Source organism: Cervus elaphus, chromosome 12 (assembly GCF_910594005.1).
Source record: "Cervus elaphus chromosome 12, mCerEla1.1, whole genome shotgun sequence".
Taxonomy (NCBI): domain Eukaryota; kingdom Metazoa; phylum Chordata; class Mammalia; order Artiodactyla; family Cervidae; genus Cervus; species Cervus elaphus.
The window spans coordinates 7,776,921-7,791,343 of record NC_057826.1 but is presented as its reverse complement, the minus strand read 5'-3'; positions in this window follow the sequence as shown (position 1 = coordinate 7,791,343).

Below are 14,423 nucleotides of genomic sequence, written 5' to 3'. Positions count from 1 at the left end.
GTCCACTCTGCATGGCATGTGGGAAGTTTCCCAGACCAGGGATCAAACTCAAGCTCCCTGAAGTAGAAGCATGGCGTCTTAACCTCTGGACCACCAGGGACGTGCCTGGAGACATTTTTGGCTGTTCGCATCTAGGGCTGATGGTGGTGGTGGTAATAACCCTGGGACACAGTCGGTACGGGCTAGACATTTTGTATTTCACAGAATAGCTCATTAAAAAAAGAATTATTGCCAAGGGGGAGGGGATATATGTATACTATGGTTGATTCATGTTGATGTATGGTAGAAACCATCATTATATTATTAAGTAATTATTTTCCAATTGAAAATAATTTTTTTAAACAAAATTTAAAAAAGAAAAAAAAAAGGAAAAAATTATAGTGCCCAAAATATCCAAATATGCTTCCATTGAGAAAACGTGTCCTAAGTAGTAAACCTGCAAAACTGCATGTATACATGCTTGAGGAGACACATAGAAGCCTATCAAGTGTTTATGAAGTCTAAATTTGGAACCAGTCGAATGTCTATTGACTATAGAATAGGCAAATGGTGGTAAATCCATGCTTATGGCATCCTTGTTCAGTTGCCCAGTCTGTACTCTACACAGCCACAAAAACGAACAAACTCTAGCTACACACCACTCATGATTTTATCTTATAAACATAAGGTTGATTGAAGCAAGAGAGGCAGAGAGCCATGCATGCTGGTAGTGCTCAGTCATGTATATTTATGTAGCGAAAATAATGAGAAAAATAAGGATAGGAAATAGGCTTTAAAAGTCATTAGGGAGAGGGGAGGGGTTGTGATGTGAAGGGATGCTAACAGTATTCTGTTTCTACTCAAGGTCTACATTTATATTTTATGCACATTTCTATGCTTGTATTGCCCAAATTTGAAAAATACTTCAAATATTTGTATGCATAAATACAATTTCAAGCTTTTATTTATTTATTTATTTATTTATTTATTAGTTAAGAGAGCCTCATCCACTTTTGTGATACTGGATTTATTTATTTCTCTCAGGGCACAAAAATCTTGATAAATATAATAAAATAATGGCTACTTTTTTTTGCAAAAAAAAAAAAAAAAGAAAGAAAGAAAACCAAAACCCTTCTCTTTCTCTGGATTCAGTTAGTCATTCACCATGTATTCATTATATATTATGTTCTAAATACTGTGAAAATCAGAGCTGTCAGGTTGGAAAGAAATACTCAGTTTCTAGAAAATAAAGTAGCTTATGATTATATTTTAGAAGCAAGATTTTGTCCCATGAGGTCAACAAAATACAATTAAATGCCAAGCTCTGTGGTACATAAGTTTCAAGTTTTGCAAAGTTTAGATCTGGGAGAGAACAGATAAGTTGGGAGTTGTCAGTTTAAATAAAATTTTTTTTCTAAAGCTTCATAGAGAAGTAGAATTTCAGTTAGACCCAAGAGAAAGACTGGAGGAAATCACAAAATCAAACAAATTATGATATATTATCTCTAGGCAACTCCAGAAAGGTTAGAGATCATTGCACAAGAGAATTATTTATTAACCAACTGTTCTTTTGTGCTTTGAAATAATACATGTCTTTTCAAAGTGATGTACTTATACTCAGTTAACAAATAAAGCAATTTAATGGAAAAATCCTTTTTCCTCCTTACACTAGTTAATCCCCAAGTAAAGAATTATGTGCTTGTATAATGGATCTATTACTAACACAAGTTAATTCCTAAGTACAAAGCAATGTATTTTCATAATGACTGCTTGTATTTCTTTTAAAAAAGTACATATGGTTTCATTATTTTAAGTGAATGCTCTTAATTTGGAAAGTTATACTTAGAGCTATTTCCAAACTGAAATAGTAGTGGCTCAGTGGTAAAGAATTTGCCTGCCAATGCAGGAGCCACAGGAGATGTGGGTTTGATTCCTGGGTCAGGAAGATCTCCTGGAGAAGGAAATGGCAACCTGCTCCAGAATTCTTGCCTGGAAAATCTTATGGACAGAAGAGCCTGGTGGGCTGCAGTCCATGTAGATCTCAAAAGAGTCAGACATGACTTAGTGACTAAACAACAGATTTCCAAACTAGAAGACCATTATGTGAAGGACTTACATCTGAAATTCCAGTTCCCACTGACAAAGGGAGGATACAAGTGTTTCTGTTCTCGTCAATTGCAGCAGAAGAGATTTTCTGTCTTGTATTCATTGCTTCCAACTAATTCTCAGGAGACACTTAATATAAGGAGTATCAGTCTGGGAATGAATAGGTTCCAGTCTGCCACCATCTAGATGTTTGGCTTTAGACTAATTTTATCTCTCTGGATTAATGATTCCATTACTTATTCATAATGTGACATGTTTAGAAGATCTGTGAGGTCTTATCTATGCCTGTAACCTGGATTACATTGCACTGTGTAATATGTAAAGAATTTGTGGGTTGAGTGCCCTTTTTTTTTTTTTTAAGGAGAGGTGCTTTTGTTTCTATAAGTGAGCATAGTCATATAACATGTCATGTTAGTGTCTACTGTAGAAATATTTTGCATTTATGCTCCCCTTCTCTTTCCTAACAAATTGAGTTTCCATTCCAGGCTTCCTGTGTCTCTAGTGGAGAAAGTGTTCATAAGCCAGTTACTGTAGGGATGTAGGAACTTGGGACAAAAGAATTCAGTGCACTCCATTGCACTAGCTAATGATTATTTTTTTTCTTTGGCCATACCACATGGCATGTGGCTTCTTAGTTCCTAGGCTAGGGATGGCCCATGTGCCCTCTGCTTTGGAAGCACAGAATGCAGACCTAACCACTGGACTGCCAGGGAATTCTCTAGTGATTATTTTGATAAGACACAGAACAAGCCAAGTTTGGACCATCTAGTTGAAAGATCATTGAAAGCAGAGGAAAGACAAATATTCTTTTTCGCTGGACGTGAACAAGGAAGTATATAGCTTTGGATTTAATAAAGTCATCTGGAATGTACATAGGGAGGCATAGTGAGGGCAGATTGAAAGCAGGATTTCAGGAGTATTGTTGAGCCACTCGATCAAGTCTTTACTGAAGCTGATGTATTTGCTTTAATCTGCATGTCTATGTCTTTTTAAAAATCTTTAAAGCTTAAAGTAATAATCCTGCAAATATTACATATGAGGCTGATATCCTCAGGCATTGAGATTTGTCATCTCTGTGAAAATATGTAAAATTCACTAGAAACTTACTTTATGACAAATATATAGGGTCATATTCAACAAAATCTGTCATTAAGCTTTCTCCTATTCCAGAAGTTATGATTTGGAATCCAATTTTTACTGAACAAAAAGTATTTTTGCTTTATTTTTTTTTAATTCAGTTTTTTATTTTTTATTTTTTTTCAATTTGAAGATATAACTGAAAAAGGATGGGTATGAATATGGAGTATGAATATGGAGTATGGAGTATGGAATATGGAGTATGAATATGGAATCAGAAAATACTGTTACAGGAGAAACATTTTCTCTGTGATTATGCATAATGCTGGATTGAAAAATAAATATTCAGTAAAACACAGCAAAGATTTTCTCTTTGGTTTTAGGGTAAGGCAGAGGTCTGGAGTAGGTTAGGAAGTAGAGGAAGAAAAGAAAGAACAATGGATAACAGAATAACTTTAAATGTTTAAAAATTTTAAATTATATAAAATGGTATAGATATATGCATGTATATGTATATACATAAAAAATAGATACATAAACACATATCTATATATGATTCCATCATTTGGGTTATGATATAGCTATAAGTAATGTTAATAATTAATTAGTCCGATCTAGAAAGAGTTTGGAAATTTAGTCTACTAAACCTGTATGTACAAAAAGTATTAGAATATTTCATTACTCATTACACACAGTCCATAAAATGTGATACATCCTTAAAGCTTAATACCACTACAAAAATGTCAGACATCACACTCTAATGTTGTATAATTTGTAAGATAATAAATGTATTCTAGTAAATTATTAGTGAAGAAAAACAGAGGAGAGCACAGAGATGATAAACTAAGCATGCAGACTAAAAGGTCATCGGCAGAACACAAATTAAACATGGCATAAAACTCAACTCCTTTCCTTCCTGGAAAATCAGGGAACTATATGCTGCTTCAATGAAATTAAGAGCAAAATGTAATTATGACATTCTTGATGTGTCTTCTTTTACTTTTTTTTATATTGCTTAATTATATTAGGTGGTTGATGACGGTCTCACCAACCTGTCTCTGAATTTTGTACTCAGGCAGTAGCAGATTTTATACTCAATGTTTAATCAGCATCACTCATATTTACATAAAGACTGATTGGAAGAATATTGCTTTTTAGAGCTTTGCATTATGGTAATTTTCACCTAAATCCAATACATTAGCTTTCAACCAGAATGACTAATGATTCCTACCACCGCCAAAGTAGATTGTATTGTATGGGGACAGTAATAAGAGCTTCAGACCCCTGTGAATGCCTTCGAAAGCGGCCACATTTTATGAACCAAACCCACCCACAGGGTTCATTGCTGGATTGAATGCAGAGGCTTTGAGTGAAATTCCATCCAGGAGTGTTCATGCTCAGTTTCCATGCAAGTTTTCAAGGTTGGCACTATTAGAGTCAATAAGGATCACTTTATGTTATAAACACTGTCAGATTTTGTTTTGTTTTTTCTTTAAAGTTTATTGGCCCATATCAATACATTGTCTCAAGTTTATGTCTTGTCTCTCCAATGAATAAATTATGGAATGCACACTTAGCAATGCAGTGCCTCTTTCAGAGAATATGTGCTCAAGCATTTGATGAAAGAGGTGACAAGAAGGTCTTTTTGATCATAAACCAAGACTTTGCTACAAAGTAGAGTGTTAAGAAGACAAAATTCTGGTATCCAGTGTCTAGAACATCTCGTGATACATCTAAGTACTCAATAAATACTTTTAAATGAGTGAATGAAAATGATTTCACCAACCTAGATTTATTCAACAAAGTCTGTTTTATACTGTCTAAATTATGCTCAAATCCCACCAAGCTACTGAAAACCAAATTCAAAGGAATTTGAGTCATGCAAATATTTTGCTCCTTACCAAAGATTTCCCTTGATCAGTGGTCCCTAGCCTTTTTTGCTGTGGGGACCCGTTTCATGGAAAACAATTTTCCCACAGGCAAGGATAGGGGATTATTTCAGGGTAACTCAAGCATGTTACATGTATCGTGCACTTTCAGTTCAGTTCAGTTCATTTCAGTCGCTCAGTCATGTCCAACTCCTTGCTACCTCATGGACTGCAGCACGCCAGGCTTCCCTGTCCATCACCAACTCCTGGAGCTTACTCAAACTCAAGTCCATCAAGTTGGTGATGCCATCCAACCATCTCATCTTCTGCCATCCCCTTCTCATCCTGCCTTCAATCCTTCCCAGCATCAGGGTCTTTTCCAATGAGTCTGTTCTTTGCATCAGGTGTCCAAAGTATTGGAGTTTCAGCTTCAGCATCAGTCCTTCCAATGAATATTCAGGACTGATTTCTTTAGGATTTACTGGTTGGATCTCCTTGCAGTCCAAGGAACTCTCAAGAGTCTTCTCCAACACCACAGTTCAAAAGCATCAATTCTTCGGTGCTCAGCTTTTTTTATAGTTCAACTCTCACATCCATACATGACTATGGGAAGCACCATAGCTTTGACTAAGTAAATGAAGTTGCTCAGTCGTGTCCAACTCTTTGCGATCCCATGGACTGTCACCTACCAGATTCCTCCGTCCGTGGAATTTTCCAGGCCAAGAGTACTGGAGTGGGTTGCTATTTCCTTCTCCAGGGTATCTTCCCCACCAGGACCTTTGTAGGTAAAGTAATGTCTCTGCTTTTTAATGTTATGTCTAGGTTAGTCATAGCTTTTCTTCCTAGGAGCAAGTGTCTTAATTTCATGGCTGCAGTCGCCATCTGCAATGATTTGTGCACTTTGCTTCTAATCTAATGCTGCCACTGATCTGATAGGAGATACTGGCCCTTGGTCCAGAGCTTGGGGAACCCTGCCCTAGATTGGGCATCTAATTTTTTATTTAGCTTTTGCTATCCAGTATTTACCATGATGATAATAATATTTCAATTAACAATTGAAATATAAGTGGTGGATTTGATAAACATACAAACTGATGAGGCATCTACTGCAGCACTCAACATTCTACTATAGTAAGAGGTTTTCCTTCTCTTCTTTTTATTAATTTACCTTACTAGTTGTACAGACTCATGATTTCATCATTTTTCTATAGACTTGTGATTCATTATAGTTCTCAATTATTTTGATGCTTGAATTTCCCCAGATTTGAACATGAAACCTCCTTTTTAAACTGGCTCCTGTAATACATTTTTTTAATGAGACAGTTCAGCTGTTGAATCTAATCTTTGTATCAGCTGTTGATACTCATATGTGATTATGACAATGGCTGAGATAATGCCTAGCTGTTTGGATTATGTCCATTTTGGCTTATGCTATAGGAAACAGTTTTTCTACCCCATATATTTTTTTTCAAACTCTTGTTAAAAAAAAAAGGATTTTTGTTGTCGTTCAGTTGCTAACTTGTGTCCGACTCTTTGTGACCCTATGGACTGCAGCATGCCAGGCTGCCTTGTCCTTCACTATCTCCTGCAATTTGCTCAAATTCATGTCCATTGAGTTTGTGATGCTAATTAACCATCTCATTCTCTACTGTCCTCTTCTCCATTTACCTTCAAATCTTTCCCAGCCTAAGGGTCTTTTCCAACAATTTGGTTCTTCGCATCAGATAGCCAAAGTATTGGAATTTCAGCTTCAGCATCAGTCCTTCCAATGAATATTCAGGGTTAATTTTCTTTAGGATTGACTGGCTTGATCTCCTTGCAGTCTAACAGACTTTCAAGAGTCTTCTCCAGCACCACAATTCAAAGGCATCAATTCTTCAGCCCTCAGCCTTCTTTATGGCCCAGTTCTCACATCCATGCATGACTACTGGAAAAATCACGGCTTTACTTATACTGACCTTTGTTGACAAAGTGCTCTCTCTATTTTTTAATACACTGTCTAGGTTTGTCATAGTTTTCCTTTCAAGGAGCAAGTGTCTTTTAATTTCAGGGCTGCAGTCACTATCCACAGTGATTTTGGAGCCCAGGAAAATAAAATCTGTTATTAATTCCATTTTTTCTCCTGTTTTCCATGAAGTGATGGGATTGGAATCAAACTTTGTGAACTCATTTAGTTAACAATCAGTATATACTTACCTTTATGTCTATTATTAACCTGTGCCAATAAAACTAGTATTGTTAATGTTTATATCTAATACAAGTAAAATAAAAAATGTGCATGTAACCAGCATAATTACATGAGCTTATGTGCAAATTATTCTGATGATTCAGAATGTACTTAATAAATTTTGGTCTCAATTGTATGGACATGAAAGTTTAAAACATTGCCAGATCCTTGGCATCTAGAAAGCTGTTTAATAAGTAGTAATTTATAAATTTCTGTTGTAGAGAAATACTTTGCACTCAAAAGTGTTATGTGGCATAGTGTGACATGTTACAAATTTGTTCTTTTAGTCTTTTGTTTTGACAACATTCGTTCACATTGGATTAATGTTCTGACTAGAACACTCATCAGCAAGACACTGAAGGGACATAGTGAAACTTTGTGAAGTGAGCATCATTCTTATTTTCAGCAAAGCAATAGTGGTGGAGTTACCTAATTGTTTGCCTGGTGACTCAGATGCTAAGGCGTTTGACTTTTATGTGCAGTCTCTCTCCTTGTCTCTGTGCCTTGTTCCTCAGGCAATTCTTCCTGCTAGGAAAAACAAAACCAAAAACCCAAACCTCCCAAAAAATGAGTGCTCATTTTCAACCAAAGCTGACTGGCATATTTTTATATCTTTTGCATAAGCATGGGATGTTACAGATCCTAAAGCCATCATAATACATTACCTAAAAGAAGAAGCACGTACACATAAAACCCCAAATTAACTGTACTGTCAGTAGCAAGATGTTAAGATAACAGTAGGACAATATGTTTCAAGTAGTCATTGAATCATTTAAAAAATAAAAAATAAAGAACTTGGGAGTATAAAACAGAGTGGACAAGGGCATTCACAAAAGTAGCAGTGTCTTACATAACAGTAAGTGCCTTACACAACGAGGATCACCATTATGATCCTAGTTTAGGGCTGATACATGATCTGTATGCAGAAATTTGCTGTTATTTGCACCATCACCTTCTTATTTAGAGTTGAATCATATTTTTTAACATTGAGGTTTTTGTCAAAAGTATTAATCTGAAGCTCACTACAAAAACATATATCACTTTTTATAGTAGGATAAATTAACATTTGTCTAATGGCTTAAAATGGATATTTGAAAAATAAGCATTCCCATTAAATAAATCCTAGGGCTCTATTACTTTTTCTTAACAAAAGTGAATCCAAATTTTTATTATATGAATTATACAGTAACAGCCTGGATAAATTCTACATTCTACCACCTCTGTAGTTTTCCTTTCACAAAAAATAAAAAAATAAAAAGAAATGTGAAAGGTGTTTTGCTGGATACATTAATGAATGATAAATTTCCACCAGATTTTAGGGAGTATGGTCTTTCCAGTGCGAGCTGTTCATTTTGATGGGAATTGAGTACAATTAAAGTTTTTAAAAAATCAATAATGAAAAGACATACTCCTTCTTTTACACTTGAGATGTTGATGAGCACTTATAAGTGTGGTGTCATCAACTTCTGACAAAAATACAGAGCAAAACATTCTGGATCACTGCATCAGTTAGCGAGCATATGATTGTTGATAATAACTGTATTTGTAAAAGTGAAACCTGGTAAACTGTGAATGCCTAAAAACAGGAGAATGGTAAATATATATTCTATGTACTCATGAAATGGTGAATGGTATGCACAAGTTCAAATGAACAAATCAAAGCTACATTTAATATCATGCAAATATCATAAAGATACGCTATTGAATAAAAAAGCATTATTTTCTGTGGATACACATATATGCACTGAAAGTATGATGGTGTGTACACGAATGAAAACCTCTACAGTGTTCATGCCAGTTAGAAGGATTCCCCGTTATCAGCACAGGATTCACGTGATGTTACAATACCGCTGCTGTTTAGTTGCTAAGTCATGGTTGACCCTGTGAGCCCATGGACCGTAGACCACCAGGCTCCCTTGTCCATGGAATTCTCCAGGCAAGAATACTGGAGTGGATTTCCATTTCCTTCTCTGGGAGATCTTCTTGATCCAGGGATTGAACCCATGTCTCTTGCATTGACAGGTGGATTCTTTACCACTGAGCCACCTGGGAAGCCCCAGCATTCCATCTATTTGTACAAATTTGCTTTCTAAGCTTGAAGGTGTTCTATAATTAGTCATTCTATTGTTTACATGTTCTAAATAATTCATAACTAATCTGTTCCTACATACCTGTAGACAAAATTGGCAAATCTCCTGTTTTGCTGTGGTTCACGATTAACCAAAGACATTCTACATCAGAGGTGCCCTGACTGGCCACGCAGATAAGCCACGATAACAAGCAGACACTTTCTGTTCTTAGCCAAAGTTTTTGGCCACCTTATGTTTTACTGTCTTTTATATACATTATTTTTAAAAGCTATCTAAAAGATTCTGAACATTTTACTATCTCCAGGTATTCATCTCTAAACATTTGCACAAGAATTATATTTATAAAATTCAAAGTGACCACTTTATTCTCTACCTCACAGTCTTCATTCATTTTCTATAACCAAAGGGATCAACCAAGAAAACCATTTGTGTTCTATCATGACTTTTTCTTTGCCTAAATCTGTAGTATCTCTCTTCCATAGGTATGTCTTGGTCTACTTTCTTCCCCATAATGGCAAAGACACTTTGTATCTTTCTGTGTGTGTGCTCATTTGGTTGGTCATGTCTCACTCTTTTACAACCCTATGAACTGTAACCCACCGGGCTCCTCTGTCCATGGGATTTCCCAGGAAAGAACACTGGAGCAGGCTATCATTTCCTTTTCCAGGGGATCTTCCCGACCCAGAGATCAAACCCATGTCTCTTGAGTCTTCAGTACTGGCAGACAGATTCTTTATCACCGTACCAATGATTCTTTATGCCAAATTATGTATATTTCTTTCAATGCCCCATGACTTTGAGTGTATGACCCTCTTTGCTATTTCTCTCACCTTATGTTATTAAGAAACCCTTTAACAAGATTGGCCTCAGATATCACTCTCCTCTCATCACTATATTGATAGATTTTTGTTTTTCTTGTTCTTCCATAACATAGTGTTCACATCTTATCACTGCCTTATCACACTGCATGTTAATTATAAGACTCATGGCTCAGATTGTTGCAATTTACATTATTGTCAAGCACAGTTTAAAACACAAGCAACATGCTTAGAAAATATTTATTTCAATAATAATAAAATCAATGATGTGATATCAATATTCAAGGTAGAGATGCATCTGCTTACTGTTTCACTTTTAACTGTAGTCTCCTACTGAGTAAACAGAGCAAGTATGTGTGTCCAGAAAGATGGCAAGTTTGTTCTCTCAGCCATGATATCAGGAGAATTGCCTTAACCTTCTTTGCTTCTTCTGCAAAAAATCCCACATTCAAGAACAAAACTAATGGACAATCTAATTATGATCAACTATCAGCTATATCCAGGACTTCTAAGAATGAATTTATTACAGATATTCAGAGTAGGTAAGAACATTTAAAAAGGGTATCAGTTATATTTTTATCATTAATTTAGTATAGGACAATTGTAAATTTATCTAAGTTTTCTAAGTTTATATTCATCATTGACAGAGTGGGGATAGCAATAAAAAATATGAAGCCAACTTTTGTGTGACTTAATAAATTAATATTCTTATAACAACAATTGCTGAAGTGCTCAGTTGCTCAATGAGGTCCAACTCTGAGACCCCATGGACTCTGCCCCTAACCTCTTCTGTCCATGGGGTTTTCCAGGCAAGAATACACGAGTAGGTGGCCATTCCCTCCTCCAGGGGACCTTCCTGAGCCAGGGATTGGACCCACATCTCCTGGGTCTCCTACACCGGCAGGTGGGTTCCGTGAGCTTTCCGTTGTCACTGTGTTAGTTTCATTGCTGTGACCACCCATGGCCTGCGGTTGGCAGTTGTTACCAAGCAGAATACTCTTTGGGTGTCTTCCCTCTGCTGAGGATTGTAAGACCAAAAATGTATTCCAGGAAGAATTCCAAACATTATAAATGCATTTTTTTAAGCTCATAATGAGTAGCCTATGAAATGAGGGCTGTCTCATTTTACCCATGAAGAAACTGATTTATTTGCCCAAAATTGTACTACTAGTGTGGGTTCTAAAATTAAGCTACTGGGTTCTATGTCCCTGCTCTTGACCACTGTGTTATACCTCCTCTCCTGTTAGTTGGAATTTTTTTTTTTGTTTGTTTGTTTTCTTAACAATATTAGAGGAATCATGTGTGAGCAGTAGATATACAAATAAAACAAACATTCCTTCATTTGTCCCTTTAAAAATTAATTTTTAAAATTAACTATGTGACAATAATAAATAAAAAGAAATAATTGAGAGCAATATGCTGAATGGATGTAACATATTAATCACCTTCTTGGAAATGTATCTATTTATTTTATCATCTCTATGATGACAATATCTATGCAAGTAGGTCTAAACTGATAAGACGCTATAGCATTTTCAGCAGAATAAATGCAAGTATCTGAGTTATGGAAGTCCCCTTATATATTTGAGTAAACTCTGGGAGTTGTTGATGGACAGGGAGGCCTAGTGTGCTGCAATCCATGCGGTCACAAAGAGTCAGACACACGACTGAGCGACTGAACTGGTCTGAACGGATTATAGTCATGTCCGACTCTTCGTGACCCCTGTCCCTTATGGTCTTCTGAAGTTTGCCCAAGTTCATGTCCATTGCATCAATAATGCCATCCAGACATATCCTCTGATGCCCTCTTCTGCTACCCTCAATCTTTCCCAGCATCAGGGACTTTTCTAATGAGCCTGCTGTTCAAATCAGATAACCAAAATACTGGAGCTTCAGATTCAGCATCAGTTCTTTCAATGAATATTCAGGGTTGATTTCCCTTAAGTCTGACTGGTTTGATCTCCTTGTTGTCAAAGGGACTTTCTGGAGTCTTCTCCAGCACCGCAGTTCAAAGAAAGCAGGCTTTAAGAAAAGAAAATTAAAAAAAAAAAAAAAAAAAAAGAAAAGAAAATTATCAGGGGTAAAAAAAGGAGTATTATGTAATAATAAAGGACAATTTTTCAATATGACATAACAATCCTTAATGTGTATATTCCTTGCAAGAAAATATCAAAATATGAGAAGCAAAACTAGTAGAATTGCAAAGAATAATAGATGAATCGACTACTGTGGTAGGAGAGTTCAACAGAGGCTTCAAACTCCTCTGTTAGAAACGGCCAGATCTATCAGGGAGAAAATCAGTAAGTACATAATTGAAATCAACAACAGTGTCAATCAACTCAATTTAATTGACATCTATAGTCTACTTAATCCAACATAATACACATTCATCTCAGGTTCCCATGAAAATTCATGAAGGTACAATACATCTGGGCCATGAAATATACCTTAATTAATTTAAAAGAATAGATATCATATAATGTCTGTTTTTAGACCTATGAAATTAAATCAGAAATGAAAAATGGAAGAATAAATGGAAAATCCCAAATGCAAGTAAATTAAACAGTACAGTTCTAAATAATGCATAGGTCAAAGGAAAAATAAAGATGAAAATTTAAATATTTTAAAGTAAATAAAAATACAATTTACCAAAATTTGTGGAATGAAGCAAAAACATGATGAGTGGGGATTTTCTATTATTGAAAATATGTATTAGAAAAACAGAAAAATCTAAAATCAATTATCTAAGCTTTCAATTTAGAAACCTAGGAAAAGAAGAACAAACTATGTCTAAAGTGAGCATATGAAAAAAAGAAATTATCCAAATTTGAGCAGAAATCAACAAAACTGAGGACAGGAAATCCATTTAAAAATTATCTGAACCAAAAATTGCTTCTTAATTAAGATCAATAAAATTGATAAGCCTTTAGCTAAACTAGTGATGTGAAAGTCACTCAGTTATGTCCGGTTCTTTGTGACACCATTGACTGTAGCCTGCCAGGCTCCTCTGTCCATGGGATTCCCCAGGCTAGAATACTGAAGTGGGTTGCCATTCCCTTCTCCAGGGGATCTTCCCAACCCAGGGATCAAACCCAGATCTCCCACATTGCAGGCAGATTCTTTACTATCTGAGCCACCAGGAAAGCCAAAGAATACTGGAGGATTAGCCTATCCCTTCTCCAGGGGACCTTCCCTACCCAGGTATTGAACCGAGGAGTGAATTCTTTTCCATCTGAGTCACCAAGGATGTCCTAAAAAAAAAAAAATATATATATATATATATATATATATATATATATACACATATATATATATAGAGAGAGCATCACCCGAATACCAAGACAAAAAAAGACATTACAAAAAAAGAAAATTTTGCACCAATCTCTCTCATGAACATAGATGTAAGAGTCCTCAACAAAATATCAGCAAAAAAAAAACAAAACTAACAATGTATAAACAATGTATAAAAAGAATTGTCTGCCACAACCGAGTAGTATTTATTGCCAATCTGGTGTGCTGCAGCCCACAGGGTCACAAAGAGTCAGACATGACTTAGCAACTGAACAACAGCAACCAATGCAAAGCTGGTTCAACATATGAAAAGCAATTGATGCAATCCACTGCATCAACAATCTAAGAGCATATTAATAGACTCAGGAAAGCTATTTGACAAAACCCAACACCCATTCATGATAAAATAGCTCAGAAAAGTAGGACTAGAGGGGAACTTCCTCAAGTTGAGAAAGAATAACTGCAAAAAAGCTATAGCCTACTTCATCCTAAATGGTGAGAAACTAGAGGCCTTCTCGTTAAGATCAGGGACAAGGCAAGGGTGTTACCTCTCACCATTGTCTTTTTAACACCTTACTTGGAGTTCTAGCCAATGCTATGAGACCAGAAAGGAAAGAACATGTATGAAGATTGAGAAGGATGATGTAAAATTGTCTTTATTCATAGATGACATGATTGAATATGTAGGAAAAGAATTAGCAAAAAAAAACCAAAACTTTTGTAATAATTGATTATAGTAAATTTGTGAGACTAAAGGCTAACATATGAAAGTCAATAAATACCTTACATAACTGCAATGATTATGTGGTATTTGAAATTGTAAACAATACTGTTTACATTACTATCCACAAGATGAAATACCTAGGTAAAAGTCTAACCATATACAAGATCTATATGGAAAAACCCATATGGACAAAATCAAACAAGAACCAAATCAATGGATAGATATTGCTGTTCATTTATAGGA